Raw genomic sequence first — 18,880 nt, 5'->3', positions numbered from 1 at the left:
CCATTCTCCTACACATACATAGACACACACACACACCAACACACAACATAAACATAATCTCTAGATTCACATATTCTCTATCTCTTTATTTTTTGTCTCTTTTATAAAAATGAACCCTCCTTGCTTATGGGAAAGAAAATAACTTCCATGTATGTTGAAATCACTGATTAAGGTGGATGCCAAGACATTGATAAGAAGGGGATGATTTGGATGATGGTGTTTATAAATTCAGCTAGAGAAACTACCATCAGATGGTAGTAGGGAACATTATAATATATTCTAACACCTTTCATCTAACATTTTTATTCCTCTTAATGTAATAATGAACATATTTTCATAGCAACATATTTATCTGCAACAATATTTTTAATGATTATAAAGCATACCATTGAATGCATATCCTACAATACATTTAATTGATCCTCTCTAGCTGGACATTTAATTTCCTTCTAATTTTTTTTCTCTCTTATGCTACCAGTAATGCTCTTACAGCTTTACTAGAGGCCCGGTGCATGAATTCATGCATGGGTGGGGTCCCTCTGGGTGGCCTGCAGGGAACGGGCCAAAACCCTCAATCCGGTGCCGCCTGCAGCTCCTACCTGCCGCTCCTGCTCATCCCGGCCCTACTGTGCCTGCTGCAGGCTCGTGCCCAATCGGTCCCGATCTGGAGAGACTCCCAGCGCTCACCAGCCATGAGCCCTGCGTCTGGTGCCCTCCCAAGGGGAGTGGCTTGCAGGATTGGGCTGAAACTGGCTCTCCAACATCCCCTGAGAGGTCCTGGATTGTGAGAGGGCACAGGCCAAGCTGAGGAAACCCCACTGGTGCATGATCAGGGCCAGGGAGGGACTGCGGGAGGGCTCCAGGGCATGTCCGGCCCATCTTGCTCAGTCCCAGTTTGGCTGGACCCCAGCAGCAAGCTAACTACCGGTCAGAGCATCTGCCCTCTGGGGTTCAGTGCACATCATAGCGACTTGTCGACCAGTTGACTGTTTGCCCCTGGTGGTCAGTGCACGTCATAGTGAGTGGTTGAGCAGCCTTAGCATATCATTAACATATTATGCTTTGATTGGCTGTTTGGTTGTTCTGCTGTTCAGTCTATTTGCATATTACCCTTTTATTAGATAGGATATTAATTGCCAGTATTCGTAGCTTCCTTAGGATACTTCCTTAGCAGTAAATTGCTGAATTTAAGAGTTTTTCAGTTTTAAAATGTTTGCTACTTGCTACTAGATTCCTTTCCAATAAAGTCATATTAGTTTCTTTTTCCAGGGGCAGTGTATGAGAGTGCCTATGCATACAATTGTATCAGTATGGAGAATTTTGAAAACAAAAAAAGTCATTGCCAATTGAATATGAGAGATGGGATCCCCATGGTTTTCAGGGGAGGGCATTTATTAATAAATCATACCGTTTTTAAGAACCTTCCTGCTGTAGATAGCAACATGTGTACATTACCAGTTTTTGACATTTGAGAAATAATACTAAATCAAGAAGGTATGGATAGGTCCTAGGGAATTTTAAGTTTTTCTCCTTTTACAGCCAAGTATTTTTAGATGACCATGAGATTACTAGATAGCGATAATTTTTCACTGGAAAACATAGTTTTTCTTTCTTTAACAAGAATAAAAAGGTATTTAATAAACAGCCTATATTAAACATAGATCTGAAGTTGTATGCTCATTAGTTAAAATATGTGTATGTGGGTGTGTATATACATACACATATGAGTATATATCTCTATGCATACATATGTGTGTACACACACATGCACACACACATACAGACACGTATCTGTCCAATGTTGGGAGCATGATTAGATATAACTGTGGCAGCACTGTATTGAGCAGAGGCTGGGAACCACAGTGGGTAGATCCAGGCTCCAGACTTTCTGGGCTCAAATTCCAGCCCAGCTCCTTTTTTGAGATGTGATGCCCAGCAAGTTAACTTTCCATCTCAATGTCTAAATTTATAAAATTTAGATAACAATAGTACTCATTTCATAGGGTGTGGCAAATATATGTGAAATATTGACCATCATTATAAATCCTATTTCGAAAGAATATCTAATGATATGAGAAAATGGTCATGACAGAAGCAAACAAACAAACAAACAAAAAAACAAAAACAAAGTATGACCCTGACTATAGTATAATGTCAATTAAAAAATACTTTTTAGTATCTTTCCAAATGCCTTCAATTTGGATAACCGGAGTAATCCCAGTCTTGGATACACGGCCTGCCCTAAGGCTGCAAGTCAGAGACCCAGTGCTCACAGAGGTGTCTGTCATCCGGCCAGTGGGGCCCTGGTTACAGACCTTGCTCCTGAGGTGCGGCCAGCACCTGGGCTCAGGCAAGCTTTGGGCCTCTTCGAGCTACGCCTGCCGAGTCTAACTGTCCAGCTCCATATGTGAGCTGCCCTACCAAGCTCATCTTTCTTTTTTATTATTTTTTTAAAATTTAAATTCTTTATTGTTTAAAGTATTACATAAGTCTCCTTTTTCCCCCATTGGCCTCTCCCAGGCTGTTCCCACCCCCCAGCACCTGCCCTCAGCCCCCTACTGTCTGTGTCCATGGGTTATGTTTATATGCATGCATACAAGTCCTTTGGTTAATCTCTTACCCACCCCCCTTCCCTCTGAGGTTGGATGATCTGTTCGATGCTTCTCCGTCTCTGGATCTATTTTTGTTCATCAGTTTATGTTGCTCATTATATTCCACAAATGAGTGAGATCATGTGATATTTATCTTTTTCCGACTGGCTTATTTCACTTAGCATAATGCTCTCTAGGTCCTTCCATGCTGTTGCAAATGGTAAGAGTTCCTTCTTTTTTACAGCAGCTTAGTATTCCATTGTGTAGATCTAAAAAGGAACCCTCGTGCACTGCTGGTGGGAATGTACACTGGTGCAGTCACTGTGAGAAACAGTGTGGAGTTTCCTCAAAAAATTAAAAATGGAACTCCCATTTGACCCAGTAGTCCCACTTCTAGGAATATATCCCAAGAAATAAGAAACACCAATCAGAAAAGATATATGCACCCCTGTGTTCATAGGAGTACAATTTACAATACTAAGATTTGGAAATAGCATAAGTGCCCATCAGCAGATGAGTGGATTAAAAAAACTGTGGTAGGCTCATTTCCCCGCCCCATAACTGCATGAGCTTCCTTTCACTAAATACGTGAAAGAGAAAATAGCATGGGAGACCCCCAGCTCTTAGGAAACATGCTTTATCCTACGTAAAGGGGAAAACTGGGGTTGTAAGTCCCTTGACCTTTAGCTGCATCATAAGCTTGAAAAGTTGAAGGAAAAAGGGTCAAAGAATTACTTGGTGTTCAGAAGACTAACAGTAGATGAGTTGTCTGGCTTCAGCTAATGTTTTTCACTAGACACTCTGGGACTCTTGTGTGTGTCGATGCTGCATTGTTTTGGCCCACATGTTTGTTTGAACAGCTCTGTATTTTTCAGTAAAAGAAGAACATCTGAATTCCTTATTAAGACAATTTAGCTTAAGAATTCCCCTTTAATGGGTCATAAATATTCTCCTCTAAATGATTACGATGATGAGTAAGCAAATAAAACTTGTATTTGTCCAATATATATGTTGTTTCAACAAAATTAATAATTTTGTAAAGGGAGGGGCAACAACAAATGTGTCAGCAAATATAGGTCAGAAAAGGAGTTCATGATGTTCTGCCAAACTCCAGCGAGGTGCCTTGTGAGTGTAGGTAGACAGGCGCAATGTTGCGGGAGTGAGAATGGCAATTGCACTACCATATGGAACATTTGGTATTTGGGAAGCACTTAGATTCCTCCTCAAATACAGAATCAGTAGGGATTCAAACAGAGAGGAAGAAACGGTTCTCTCGCTGTGAATCACTGGCTGGTGTGCAGAAATGCGGACATGTTGACTAGCAAGGGCTTATCAGAATGAGGTTCTCCAGGGAGGCTGAAGAGTGGGGATATTTCAGCATAGTTCACCGGGCTGTGTCCTTGGACCTGTGGTCCAGCAATGTTCGGTGGTCTCCATCACCAAACCACTTGTTGCAATGGTGTAGGAAATCTCTCTGCAAGATCAGGCCACATCAGTCTTGAAAACTCAATACATGGGTTCTATAGGGTCTTAAGCACTTTGCCAGTATATTGGGGAAGCATAGCTTTTGAATTGTAAGAAACTGAGACAATGTCTTTAAATTCTAATCTGATTCAGTCAGTCATCACTCATTTATTTATTAGGCAAATACCTCTATTGAGAGCTACCATGTGCTGGTGCAGTTCTAAACATCAGAAACATGCAATGGGACAAGACAGACATGAGGCCTGTCCTGATGGAGCTTGCATTTGTAAGGGAGGTAGATTTGCAGCATCACAGCCTGGTGTGGGGAACAGGGGAGCTGAACAGGACCATCCTAAAAGGAGGGGCAAGTGCATCTGAAATGAGAAGCTGGAGACACAAATAGGGAAGGACCTGTGAATCTAGAAGGCAGAAGGCAGAAAAGCCAGAGGCTAGCCAAGGCCTGGCGGTGAGGTTGTGACTATTGACAGTGGAACCACGTAGGGAAATAAAGGTGAGGCAACTATACAACTTTGCTTGAATGCACAATTGTCGGGGCCAATAAAAATTATACAGCTATTGATCTCTCAGTTTAAGTTATCTAAGCTAAGTATGGTATTGACAATTCATATTTTAAGAAATTGTGACATGAATACGTTTTACTCTATGACTACATAAACATGTTAGAGTGGGTGGCTCATGATATATGGTGCTACTTTCTTTTTCAACCCCCACCCATGGGAAGGATTGGGGTGGTGGCTCCACCAGAGCGCATTGACCTTATTCCAACTTTGACTCACTATGTCCCATTTCTTACCTGATCCACCATCGTTCCCCTTAGAGAGGTTAATTATGTAAGTAATTCTGCCTTCTGTGTACAAACATAAGTAACATTATTCAGTTAACTTTAAACAGATTTAAATTCCAGATCTAAATAGTCTGCCTAGTCGTCACATCTTGGCCTCTTTAGGATTTGGTGCCTTTCACTCAGCTTGTTAGTGGGATTGTTCTTTTTTCCGTCCTGTAACCATTTGGGTGCTTTTAGGGGTTTCTTAAATAATAAACGCATTCAGAGATTTCTTTTATTTCCTTCAGCCTTCAACATGGGTTTGGTAAAGGCTACATTTTTGGCTTTGGATTTATAACCATTTCCTTGTTCTCTATTTTGTCCCTCCCTGCTCACCTGCTCTCTCTTGGGGCTTAGCCCTCTGCTATATGCTTTTCCTCAACCCAACCCATCCCAACCCACCCAACCACACACACACACTGCATTCTTGGATCTGCAATGCACATTTCCATGGTGAAGAAAACCCTGTTGATACTCATTAAATATTTAATATAGAGATCTCCTCAAATATTACCTTTCAGCCCAGACATGTTCTTTCCTTTTCCACTCCAGTACCTTCAATCTGAAGGTGGCCTCTATAGTTCTTAGCCAGTTTGGGGGAAAGTATCATTTTGAGGCACTTTATGATGTTTTCCATGGCAGAATGAAAAAGGCAGAGACAAAGATTCAAGAGTACATAGCATTTTAGATGTAGGCATAGCTTTTCAAACCTATTCTGGTGTATATTCGTTTCTAAAGTAATTTACCAGACTTCTGTAGAAAGCATTTTGTTCTTTGAAAGTCTGATAAATAGTATGATTTATCATGTCAGTGCGCAAACATTCACATACTTATTTTACCTTTCCTGAAATAAGGGAGGACATTTTGTCCTCTACATGTGTAAAATACATGAGAAGATGGTTGATACCAAAGCCTTCCATGTGTCTTTCTTTGCGACCCTCCTGCAGGATGCCACCGCCTCCCTCCCCTCTAATGCAGGAAGGCTGCTCCAGGGTTTGGAGCACTGTGCCATTCAAAGCGTGAGCAACCACTAGGAGTGGAAACATCAAAGTGTCGGTATTCTGCGGTACTTTTCAAATGACTATTTTTTTCTTAGAGTTTATCAAGTGAGCTGGAGTGTTTAAATAGGCGTCCTGAATTCTAGAATGTTAGGTGTTATAGCTTTTGATGTTGTACTAATTAGAGGCGGAAGGAAACATGAAGAGCATTTAGTTTCTTCGCCATCCCCACCCCAACTCAAGACCCTCTCAGTATGTATCATTAGTGCTTTTCATCTCACCGGTGTTCAAATAGTGAATCACTGGTTGTTCATTCATTACTGAAAGAACCATCATCATTGTAAGATCTAAATAATATACCTAACTTTTTGGGAGTCATATAGTCTTTTATTTGAGTTAGTGAGAAACAACAGGCTCATGCTCCTATATGCCAATAAGGAGCATCTCTTTAGACAAAATGAGAAACATACCACTGGTATTTAAGTTTACACTAAATGTTTTAGTAAAATTTGGGAAGATAGTTCCTGTGACTTGTCAGTTATATTCTGTTCCTCCTGGTTTCTCTTCAGAAATATTATTTCTTCTCCATCCCGCTTTTTTTTTTTTTTGCCTTTACAGTGAGACAGGAACAGAAATATTATTTCTTCTCCATCCCGCTTTTTTTTTTCCCTTTACAGTGAGACAGGATAACAGGTCCCTGTGAAGATTATGTGCATATATCAGTGATAACATTGTCATTTGTTGATTTGTTGATGATAGCCATTCTGACAGGTGTGAGATGGTATCGCATTGTCGTTTTGATTTGCATCTCTCCAATGGTTAGTGACTTCAGAAAGCCTGCTCTCTGCAAAGGCTTGACTGTGGTGTCCAGAGTTAGGTAGTTTTGGGGTGGGCAGACTCAGCTTTTGCTGCTGTTCCATGGTTGGATACACGTGCCCCCAGTGGCAGCTAACAGGGGCACCCACGGTTGGTTTGCCAGCAGCGTGTACTGATGCACTCTGAAGGGCCCTGGCACTGAAGCCATGGGATTGCGGTGTCTGTGGCAGGTATCCCAGAAGAGGGAATTCAGCGTTTCTACAGCCCAGCAGTGCGTCCCTGTTTGTGTAAGTGCGTACACCACAGGGGCTCACAGCAGTGCTCAAGGGCTGCCTGTGGAGGGGTGGGCTTGTGCGGCCTGCATGCTGGAAAAGCGTGTGCCTGTAGTGTCCAAAGTTCTGCAGTTGTAGGGTGGGAAGACTCAGTTTTTGCTGCTGCACCTGTGGTGGATAGGTGCGTGCTCCCAGTGGCGGCTCACAGGGGAACCCACAGTGCCTTTGCCAGCGTGGCGCACTGAAGCACTCTGAAGGGCCCTGGCACTGAAGTCGCATAATCAAGGCATCAGTGGGCAGGTGTCCAGGATGAGTGAATTCAGAATTTCTACTGCCGGGGGAGTGCGTCCCTGTTTGTCCAAGATCACACCTAGCCAGAGCTCACAGCAGCTCCCCAGAAGTTCCCTGTGGATAGATGGGCTCAGGGTGCCTGCTCATTGGAAATGTGCAACTGTGGCAGTACCTTTGCCAGTGCAAAGCTCTGATGCACTCTGAGGGGCCCTGGTGCTGAAGTTGCGTAGCTGGGTTATCTGTGGGCAGTTATTCAGGAAGAGGTAATTCAGAATTTCTACTGTGGGGCAGCGTGCCCATGTCTGTACAAAATCACACCCAGCGGGGGCTCACAGTAGCTCCCAAATGCTGCCCATGGAGTGGTGTGCCCTGGAAGTCTGTGCGCTGGAAATGTGCGAATGTTGGAAATGGGTGAATGTTGGAAACACGTGTATATCTTTTCCGGAGATCTGCAGTTGGGGAGTGGGGAAGTTGCATTTACTGCAGTGGAAGCAGTGCACCTTTGGAGTTGGAGGTCCCAGGGTCTGCGGGTTTGCGGGTGGGGCAGCAGGATTTTGGCTGGAGTGGCTGCTGGGTCGCAGACAGTGTCCAAGGCCTGTCTGGGTGGTGGTGCTGATGAGTTCCTAGAAGAGGCCGCTCACCCCTTCAAGATGGTGTGGGCTTCATGCCCAATTCCCACAGTCTGGGGAGTGCCCGCAGCGGTGGTAGTCTCTCTCTGTCCAAGAGAACCTGGTCTTCCAGCCTCTCCTGCTCCTGCTGGATTTAACTGTCCCTCACTCACTCACACACATACCCCACCCACCCACACACTCTCCTTTCATCCTTTCACTCACTCACATCCTCTCCGTCACCTCTGTCCTGCCAGCTGCCATCTTTCCCTCACTTCCGATCTTTTTTCTGGTGTAGGATCTTTCTAATGTAATGCTGGATCTGATTTACTAGGATTTTGTTGAGGATTTTAGCATCTATGTTCATCAGGGACATTGGCCTATAATTCTCTTTCTTTGTAGTGTCTTTATTTGGTTTAGGGATTAAGGTAATGCTGGCTTCATAGAAAGAGCTTCTGAAGTGTGCCTTCCTCTTAAATTTTTTGGAATAGTCTGAGAAGAATAAGTTTTAATTCTTTTTTGAATGTTTGGTAAAACTCTCCTGTGAAGCCATCTGGCTGTGGGTTTTTGTTTGCTAGGAGTTTTTTGATGACTATTTTAATTTTCTCCTTAGTTATCAGCCTGTTGAGATTTTTTGATTCTTCTTAATTGAGTTTGGAAGGTCTTATTTTTCTAGAAATATGTCCATTTCCTCCCGGTTGTTTAGTTTGATGGTGTAGAGTTGTTCATAGTATTTTTTTTTTTTGCAATTTTTTGTATTTCTTGGGGTCTGTTGCTATTTCACCTCTTTCATTTCTGATTTTGTTTATTTGGGTCCTCTCTCTTTGTTTCTTGTTTAGCCTGGCTAGAGGTTCATCAATCTTGTTTATCCTTTCAAAGAACCAGCTCTTGGTTTCATTGATCTTTTGTATTGTTATTTTTTATTCTGTGTCATTTATTTCTGCTCTGACCTCTCTTTCCTTCTTCTCACACTCGGCTTATCTTGTTGCTCTCTTTCTAATTCTTTAAGTTGTAGAGTTAGATATTTTATTACCAGTTTTTCTTGTTTTTTTGAGGTAGGCCTGTAATGCTATGAGCTTCCCTCTCCAGGACTGCTTTCACTGTGTCCAATAGGTTTTGAATTATATGTTTTCATTGTCATTCATTTCCAGGATGTTTTTAATTTCTTTTTTGATCTCTTTGATCACCCAATCATCGTTTAATAGAATGCTCTTCAGCCTCCAAGTGCTTGAATTTTTTATTGCTTTTATTGTAGTTAATATCTAATATTATGCCATTGTGGTATGAGAAGATGCTTGGTATGATTTCAATCTTCTTGAATTTGGAGAGACTTTGCCTGTGACCCAATATGTGGTCTACCTTTGAAAATATCCCATGTGCACTTGAGAAGAATATATATTCTGTAGCTTTGGGGTGAAATGTTCTAAAGATGTCAATTAAGTCCATCTGATCTAGTGAGGCATTTAGGATTACTGTTTCTTTGCTGATTGTTTTTGTCTAGAGGACTTATCTAGTGATGTCAGTGGGGTACTAAAGTCTGCTACTATGATCGTATTGCTGTTTATCTTTCCCTTGATAACTTCCAGAAGTTTTTTGTGTATATGGGTGCTCCTGCATTGGATGCATATATATTTACCACAGTTATATCCTCTTGTTGTATAGATTCCTTTAGTATTATGAAGTGGCCTTCCTTATCTCTTGTTATGGCCTTCACTTTGAGGTCTATTTTGTCAGATATAAATATTGCTACCCCAGCTTTTTTTTTATTTCCATTTGTCTGGAAGATATTTTTCAATCCCTTCACTTTTAGTCTGTGTGAGTCCCTTGTTCTGAGGTGGGTCTCTTGTAGACAGCATACATATGGGTCATATTTTTTTATCCATTCAGCCATTCGATGTCTTTTGATTGGAGCATTTAGTCCATTTATGTTTAAAGTTATTATTGATAGGTACTTGTTTGTAGACATTTTTATTTTTTGTGCTTGTGCTCCTTCTTCCCTTTTTATTTCTTTTTTTTACACCAGTCCCTTTAGCATTTCTTGCATTGCTGGCTTGGAGGGGATAAACTACCTTAGACTTTTATTCTTGGATTCAGTCCCTTGCTTTGCATCACTTTGTAAATTTCCTTCCACTCCTTTCTGACCTGATGTGTTTCTGTTGAGAAATCATTTGGTAATCTAATGTGAGATCTCTTGTACGTAGTTTCTGTCTCCCTCTTGCAGCCTGTAAGATTCTCTATTCGTCCTGAACGCTTGCCATCATAATTACGATGTGTCTTGGTGTGGGTCTTTTCAGGTTCATCTTGTTTGGGACTCTCTTTTTTTTCTGGTAGATAAAACAAAATAATATAACCAAATAAAACAAGAAACCCAGAAGCTGGGGTTGTGGGGCTGTGTTTGATCCCCCTTACAGAGATGTGATCCCCTGAGTGGTCTGTGGCTGAACCCAAGTTCAGGTGGAGTGGTTTGGGGATCAGGAGGGCTTTGAACAAGTGCTCACTTACTCTGTGCCTCCAAGTTTTGAATCTATAATATGAGTGGGTTACTCTCTGGAGCTTCTTTTACTTCTACACATGATCATCATCTGACATCCTTGATGTTTTAAGCCTTTGAAATCTCTGTAGAAAAGAACCTATGAAAGCCCAGTCACTGTTTACATTCTCTCTGTGCATTTGAGTGGATGCATAAAGTGTTTTTGGTTTGTGTCCTCCCTCATGCTCAGGTGGACTTGCTCCTCCAGTGGTGATGATAAAACAAAATAAAACTCTCCTTTCCTGCACAAAGGCAACCCCATTCCAGATGCTTAACCCCTTAAGCTGGTGTTCAGATGTCACAGAGGGAGCATCCTTTGCTTGTCACTGAAATACTGCCATCTCTGGAGTGAAATTTGGCAGCTGTGTGATAGTCAAGCTGCAGTACTTCTATTACAGTTTGGGGAACGGAGTAAGACAGAAATAGCAGACTCCAAAATAATTTAATTGAAACAGCAGGGAACGTGGGATTGGGCAACAAGAAGGGAGGATTATCTCTGATTACCTCTGCTGTTTAGACGGTGTGGACTTCAGCTCCAAAAGCCCCATTGGTGACCCATTGATATCCCATTGCACTATTTTGTGATTTCTTTTCTCTGTCTTTTCCCGGTGGTCTAATTATCAGGCTGTATGGGCACTGAAATAGATCTGTCTTTTTAGAGCCACCTCCTCCTTTTTCCCCCTGCATAGGATAATATCGGGTTTGGTATTTATGATATCAGAATGTGCTATGCTGAGAAATTATGTTAAGGCACCTTTTGAATGGCTTGGGAAGAGTGAGTTGGCAGACCAGAAAACTCTTCTGTTTAATTCCAGGATCTTGGTAAATAAAAGTGAACAGGAAGGAAAATTTAAGAAATGAACCTAGTAGACAAATGCAGTTGAATAAAAATGTATAATCCTTTAGGTTTTTCTGGACTAGGAGTAACCATTGTGTTAAATATTAGAATAAGACGGTGGGAGGATTAGTGGACAAAATTTAAAATACTGAGCAATGTGTGCAACAGGTTTTACAAAAAAGGAAAGGATTTGCCAACAGAGAAATAATCAGCTAATAGGACATGAGAAGTCTCAAAAGGGAGATTCCATGGAATTGAGGAAGCAGATGCTGAAAGAACTCGGGCATTCTGTTAATGGATACTAACGTGGGATGAATGCAAGTGTCTTTATGCGTGAGTCCATGACTGTGTGTACATTTGTACCGATATCCACAGACACAATACATATGTGCGTCTGTTGTATATATCCCCAGATGGAAAAAACACGTTGGCATTAATTAAAAAGGGTGGTACGAGACAGTGAAAATAAAATTCCTTTGGGCAACATTTACTAATGTAATTAAAGTGCATGATCTAACTTTGTGTGTGCAAGAGAGAGTTTGCTTATTCATGGTTTAGAACAATAGTACGAGTTAAATATTAACAGACTTAAGTGTCAATAAGTGTCTAAAAATACAAATTCTCTATTGTTAGCAGCTCTTACAATACAGCAGTGTAATTTAGATATGTCTGCGCTTGTTTGGAATTCAAATGATTTGGGTAAAGAATGTTGCGGAGTGTAATTTGTGGGAGAAAATGTGCCCCAATTGTTTGTTTATTATTCCTGAGGACATTTGCAGGGCTGAACTATCACACGGAGAAAAGAACAGCTTTGTTCAGAGCATTAGGGGCAGTCCAAGAAAACTGAGTTATGTAAAGAAACTTAGAGAGTCTCTCTTTGATTGATGGTGCTTTTTGTTTGCTCTTCATTATTCCCTTTGAAGGAATGAAAACTATGAAATTGGATGTGAAAACTGGAGTAAGACAAGTGGCTTCTCAGATATTTTTACCTCAGCCGTTTGTAGTTTTCCTAGTAAAGCAGTCATATACAGGATGGGGCAAAAGTAGGTTTACAGTTCGTTGTATGGAAAGTAATACCATATTTAATAAATAAGAATATAAGAAATTGTTTCATGCACTGACAACTATAACCCTACTTTGCCCCACTCTGCATAAAAAGTCTATGTTTACTACATTAAATCTTCCTGAAAAGTGTGCCCATGAGGTTTGATTTTAGGAATTAGATTAGAAGATGCAGAGGCAGTTTGTACATGCTAACTGTGTGATGGGTTTTGTCTCTAGATATTTTATATGCCTACATATTTTTATAGAATGAGCAGTGTAGTAAAAGGGGGCATAGATACTGTCTTCTTCAGAAGATCTTTCCTGCCTACTTGTCACCTTATCTATCCCCTTTTCTCCAGGTAAAGTTTACGATATGCACGTTTAAGCCATCACTATAGTCTAAATGCTTTTATCAGGGACTTGCAGACAAACATGGGTCTCTATTAACTAGGCTGTAAACCACTTGAAAAAATGATTTTTTAAAAATCACTAAATGTTTTAGCAACGATATTTAGTAAAAATGTAACTGTAGCACCTAAGACAACTCCCTTAACATATAATTTGTTGAATGAATCAATGAATAAATCAATAAGATACCTATTGTGTGCCTATCATTGTCTTTGACGTGAGGGACAATGTTTAAGAAGTTTAATGCATGGTCACATCTGCTCTGACGTGCTATAAAATCTAGCTAAGGGTTAGACCAACTTGAATAATGAAATAAACATTGGATTGTAACAAAGAATAACAGGGAATAATATCATTGAGTCCGAAGTATGTAAATAAATAACTGAATAAATAAATAAATGAGGCAAAAGAGTCAACTTTCCTACAGAGGAATTTTAATTAATTAACAAATAAACCTGAGAGAAATAGAAAAGCATCATTAGCACCCATAGTAATAATTGCTACAGGAAAGTTCCACTGATAGTTGCTAAAATTAGTGGGCAAAATCTTAAGCAGGAACAGGATATTTGTAGAGTTTCAAAATATCTCCCTCCAAAATTTTTTTGTAGTTATGAAGAGAAAAATATAACTCTAACTGGAGAATCCTGGCAGATACCACCTTAACTAAGTGATCAAGGTTAGCATCACCAATAATACATACTGACATGTGCCCCTTCATATGAAGCACTGAGAAGGGCACATCACCTGAGTGGTATCCTTCCCAACAATGTATAATCTCACTGTCATCACAAGAAAATATCAGATACCTCCAAATTGACATTCTAGAAAACAGCTGACCAGTACTCTTCAAAATTGTCAAGGTCTTTAAAGGTAAGGAAGAACTAAGGACCTGCCACAGGTTGGAGGAGACTAAAGAGACAGGACATCCACATGCAACATGAAATCCTATATTGGATCCTGAAGCAGAAAAAGGACATTAGTGGAAAACCTGGTGAAATCCTAATGAATTCTATAGTTCGTTGGTAGTATTGAACACGGTTAATTTTCTAGCTCTGATCATTGTTCTTTGGTTATGTAAGAAATTAACATAAGGGGAAGCTGGGTGAAGAGCACAAAGAAACTCGGTGCTATTTTTTAAACTCTCTGTAAATCTGAAAGTAACATTATGAAACTCTAGTTGAAGATGCAATACCAATCCACAAGAAGCAATTACAGAGCAATACATGACAGTATACAACTAAGAAGTTGCAATGGTGGTGGAGGCAACTCTGGGCTGAGTAGGCATTGAGGAGGAGGAGAGAGAGCTGGTGATTGGAGTGGTCAGGAAAAGTTTCATAGGAGAAAGAAAACTTGACTTGTATCTTGAATGGTGGTGGAGAGATGAGGGGTGGGGCACACTGAGGGGTTGTTCTAGGTGCAGGAACAAAGGCCCAAGGAAGGGATGCAGACAGCCCAGGTGGGATGTGTTAGAGAGGCTGCCTGAGTGATGTGTGCATTTTTGCTGGAGAGATGGATGAAAGCAAGTTGGAAAACTGTGGGGAAGACAGAGTAGAGGCTCATTAAGACCAGGCAGAGGAGTTTGAAGGTAATGTGATAGTGTTATAAGTTCTTGTTCAAGGAAGTGACTCAGTGGCATGATATAGATGTGAAATTGGCGACAGGTATCCAGGGTGGCTGGAGTTGGGAGAGATGAAGGTAGGTGAGTTAGGAGTTAAAAGTAATGAGAGCCTATGTATTTGGGGCCTGGGGTGGAAGGGGTGTGTGTGTGTGTGGGGGGGGGGGTCAGTAAAGGAAGAAGCAGCAACATACCCCAAGCCATTTGAAGAGGTAGAATCATAGAAGTTAGTGATTGACAGATGTGGGGCATGAAGACGGAGGAGTCATATGATTCTTGGGTCAAGCTTACAAGAGAAGTGATGCTGGTGTTCATAACTGAAACAGTTCATTCAGCAGATATCACTGCCCACATTGAAGAATTATATATTTTAGATAAAGAAGGAAATTAAAAAGAGTGTAAACATAATGTCTGCCTACAGTGAAGCATGGAGCAGGAAAGCCCACTTGAGCTGGACTGCATGAATTTATAGATGACCAGTCAGACCTACCTAAGGGGTCTCTGTCCTTCCAATAAAAAGAAGGGCCTGGCCTGTGTGGCTCAGTGCTTGAGCATCGACCTGTGAACCAGGAGGTGACGGTGAGATTCCTGGTCAGGGCACATGCCCGGGTTTCAGGCTTGATCCCCAGTAGAAGGCATGCAAGAGACAGCTGATCCATGATTCTCTCTCATCATTGATGTTTCTGTCTCTTTCTCCCTCTCCCTTCTTCTCTGAAACCAATAAAAATATATTTAAAAAAAATAAATAAAAAGGAGGGATGGTGTTGCTCTCTTCCTAATAGAAGCATGAACAGTGTCAGAGTATTTTTCAAGTTGGCATTGTCTCTACTTGATAAAGATGTCAAGTTTACTCTTCGGTACCATCTCACACCTGTCAGAATGGCTATCATCAACAGATCAACAAACGACAAGTGCTGGCGAGGATGTGGAGAAAAAGGAACCCTCATGCACTGCTGGTGGGAATGCAGACTGGTGCAGCCACTGTGGAGAACAGTATGGAGTTTCCTCAAAAACTAAAAATGGAACTCCCATTTGAACCAGTGATCCCACTTCTAGGAATATATCCCAAGAAACTAGAAACACCAATCAGAAAGGATATGTGCACCCCTGTGTCCATAGCAGCACAATTCACCATAGCTAATAAGAAACTGTGGTATATCTACACAATGGAATACTACGCTGTGGTAAAAAAGGAGTTCTTACCATTTGCAACAGCATGGATGGAACTGGAGAGCATTATGCTAAGTGAAATAAGCCAGTCAGAGAAAGATAAATATCACATGATCTCACTCATTTATGGAATATAATGAACAACATAAATGGATGAACAAAAACAGATCCAGAGACAGAGAAGCATCGATCAGACCATCAAACCTCAGAGGGAAGGTAGGGGAGGGTGGGGGTAAGGGAGTGAGATCAACCAAAGGACTTATATGCAAGTATATAAGCCTAATCAATGGACATAGACAACAGGAGGGTGAGGGCATGAGTCGGGGGGATGGGGGGTAATGTGGGGATAAGGACACATACGTAGTAACTTAATAAAGAAATTTAAAAAAAATAAATAAAAGTTGAAAACAACAACAAAAACTCCTCTCTATGAAATCGCCATTCTACTTAGGAAAAGTCCACACATAGCCCTTTAACTTTGTCAGGCTAGAGGTCCCTGGGTGCCACAGGTCTCAAACATGAAAATTTAAATACCATAAAAGCACAATGAACTTTATAGAAAAATAAATTGAGAAATAAATATGGATGCTTAAGCTTCAAGCTCCCAATCTTTAGGTCTTTTTGACTTGTTTTATATAATGCTGCCCACTGAGCAGACCCTTAATTGATGCTCTTCCATACAGGCATGGCTGTGTTATTATTCTCTGCTCTTGGGCTCGTCCTTCACTCTGTGCTATTTAGGAAAGAGCTTCTGTAGCCTTTATTCCCTTGTTTTCATCAGTTATTTCACAGATTTCCACATATAGGTCAAAGATGACATTTTCTCTGTGCAGCACGCTAGTAGCTCCTCATCAGTAATTGTGACCATAGAGTTGGAGTTCACCTTGGGGCTTGGGTAACGTCAGGGTAGGGGGCAAAAGAGTGGGTATATTCACCTTGTGCTCACTGGGCATACATGTTTAATTATTGCCCGCAGTAATTGGATTTACATATTAAAGACCTTTGAAGATCTCCGTTTCTCTGTCATCATTTGAAATTATTCCTGACAAGTGAGTCCTCATCCCTTGTTTTTAAGTGAGGTAAAATTGGTATGTGGTATTTCAGTTTCAGGTATACAACATTGTAATTGGGCAATTGTACGCTACACAGTGATCACCACCAAAAGTCTAGTTGCCTCCTTCACCATACAGTTGACCCCCTGGACCCATTTTGCAACCCCCAACCCCATTTCCCTCTGGTAACCACTAATCTCTTCTCTGTATGTATGGTTTGTTTTTGTTTTATTCTGTTTGTCTGTTTTGTTTTTGGGTTCCATATGTGAGTGAAATCATGTGGTGTTTGTCTTTCTCCATCTGACTTATTTCACTTAGCATAATACCTCCAGAGTCCATCCATGTTGTCCCAAAATACAAGTTTTCATTCTTTTTTATGGATGAGTAGTATTCCATTGTATAAATATACCAGGTCTTCTTTATTCATCCATAATTGGACACCTATGTTGATTTCATATCTTAGCTATTGTAAATAATGCTGCAGTGAACATAGGGATGCAAATATCTTTTAAAATTACTCTTTTCAGATTCTTCAAATAAATACCTAGAATCGGAAGAGCTGGATTATATGATGCATCTTAATTTTTTTAGGAATCTCCATAGTGCCTGCACCAATTTACACTCCCACCAACAGTGTGCGAGGGTTTTCTTTTCTCCACATTCTCTCCAACACTCATTTCTTGTCTTTTTTTTATATATAATGGCCAGCCAAACAGGTGTGAGGTGATTTCTCATTGTGGTTTTGATTTGCATTTACCTAATAATTAGTGATAAACATTTTTTTTTTCATGTGCCTATTGGCTATCTGTATGTCTTCTTTGAAAAAATGTCTATTCAGTTCCTCTGCCCATTTTTAAATTGGGCTGTTTGATTTGCTTGGTTTTGATGTCAATCAGTGATTAGGCTAAATAAATATTTTATTGACAATAGGCAACTGCAGAGAAAATTAACTCCTTTCATGGATAAGTGTAAATGGAAGTCACTTGATATTTTTTGAAAACGTGAAATTGTGTGGTTCTGATTCTAGTCCAGAATTGAGCATTGAATGTAGCTTTTGCAGCATGTAAATTTAATATTCAAATATATTTTTGTTGTTGTTAATCCTCACCCAAGGATATTTTTCCATTGATTTTTAGAGAGAGTGGAAGGAAGGGGGAGAGACAGAGAAACATCGATGTGAGAGAGACACATTGATTGGTTGCCTCCTGCATGCGCCCGGACCAGGGCTGGGGATTGAGTCTGCAACTGAGGTAAGTGCCCTTGACCGGAATTGAACCCTAGACCATTTAGTCTGTGGGCCAATGCTCTATCCACTGAGCCAAACCAGCCAGGGCTCAAATACCTTTTTAGTGATGAGAAGATTCCATGAAATGTGATTTTCATATGGTATATTTAAAATGTGGTTTAAATGGCAGTGTGTTTCATAATATGAATAGATGTTTTGTGCAGAATGTGAAAAGAAATTACATCTTTTGTAGAGTGGACACTGGCAATGTGACCCTGAGGCCCCCTTTATGGGCCTGCTGTGGAAGCACATGTATTCAAACTGGCAGGATAAAGAATCTTTTTATGTCCTTTATAGGCTTATATAGACTTTAGTGTTTTTTCATAGAGAACGTATTTCAAAATTGTAATTGTAGTCAATGGTTCATTCCATATAAAAATACTCACTTTATCCAGTGTTCTTTCCACAGCCCATATGTGCCAGTCAGTTTTTCTCCCTTTTCAGAGTGCCTGATGCTTTTGACTCTAGTGCAGTGGTCAGCAAACTGCGGCTCGGCACACCACGGCTCGCGAGCCACATGCGGCTCTTTGGCCCCTTGGGTGTAGCTCTTCCACAAAATACTGGCTCTTCCACAAAATACCGACTTCTGCACATGGGCCACGCAGTTTCAATCGCACTGTACGTGCGCGCCTGCACATAGTGTTTTGTGGAGGAGCCACACTCAGGGGGCCGGGGAGTTGCATGTGGCTCGTGAGCCAGCACTGTACGTGCGCGCCTGCACATGGTGTTTTGTGGAGGAGCCGCGCTCGGTGGGCCAGGGAGCCACATGTGGCTCATGAGCCGCGGTTTTCCAACCATGGCTCTAGTGCATTTACTAAAATGGGTGCCTTGCTTTCTTGTGGTGGCACAAGTGGGAATCACATCCTGAACTGAGGGAACCATTTCAACTTATTCTCAAAAATGTTGCAAGGTGAAGGCAGGCAGAATCCCTGCCCTGTGACCCTCAGCAGAGCTCTGTCAGGATTGGGAAGCCTATCAGGCTTCTCTTTGTCGAAGAGGTAGTACACATGTATCAAACAGATTAATTCTTTTATTTTTTACTAGAGGCCCGGTG

General features: G+C 41.1%; 1 protein-coding gene across 13 annotated transcripts in view; it reads left to right on the top strand.

Annotated features, from left to right (window-relative positions):
* The window catches only part of ATXN1 (ataxin 1), a 440,907-nt gene that overhangs the window by 182,737 nt on the left and 239,290 nt on the right, over positions 1-18,880 (top strand). The gene's annotated exons all lie outside the window — the stretch shown is intronic.

This window comes from Myotis brandtii, unplaced genomic scaffold, assembly GCF_000412655.1.
Source record: "Myotis brandtii unplaced genomic scaffold, ASM41265v1 scaffold398, whole genome shotgun sequence".
NCBI lineage: Eukaryota > Metazoa > Chordata > Mammalia > Chiroptera > Vespertilionidae > Myotis > Myotis brandtii.
The sequence above is the reverse complement of the archived record's forward strand: the minus strand, read 5'-3'. Positions and strand labels throughout refer to the sequence as shown.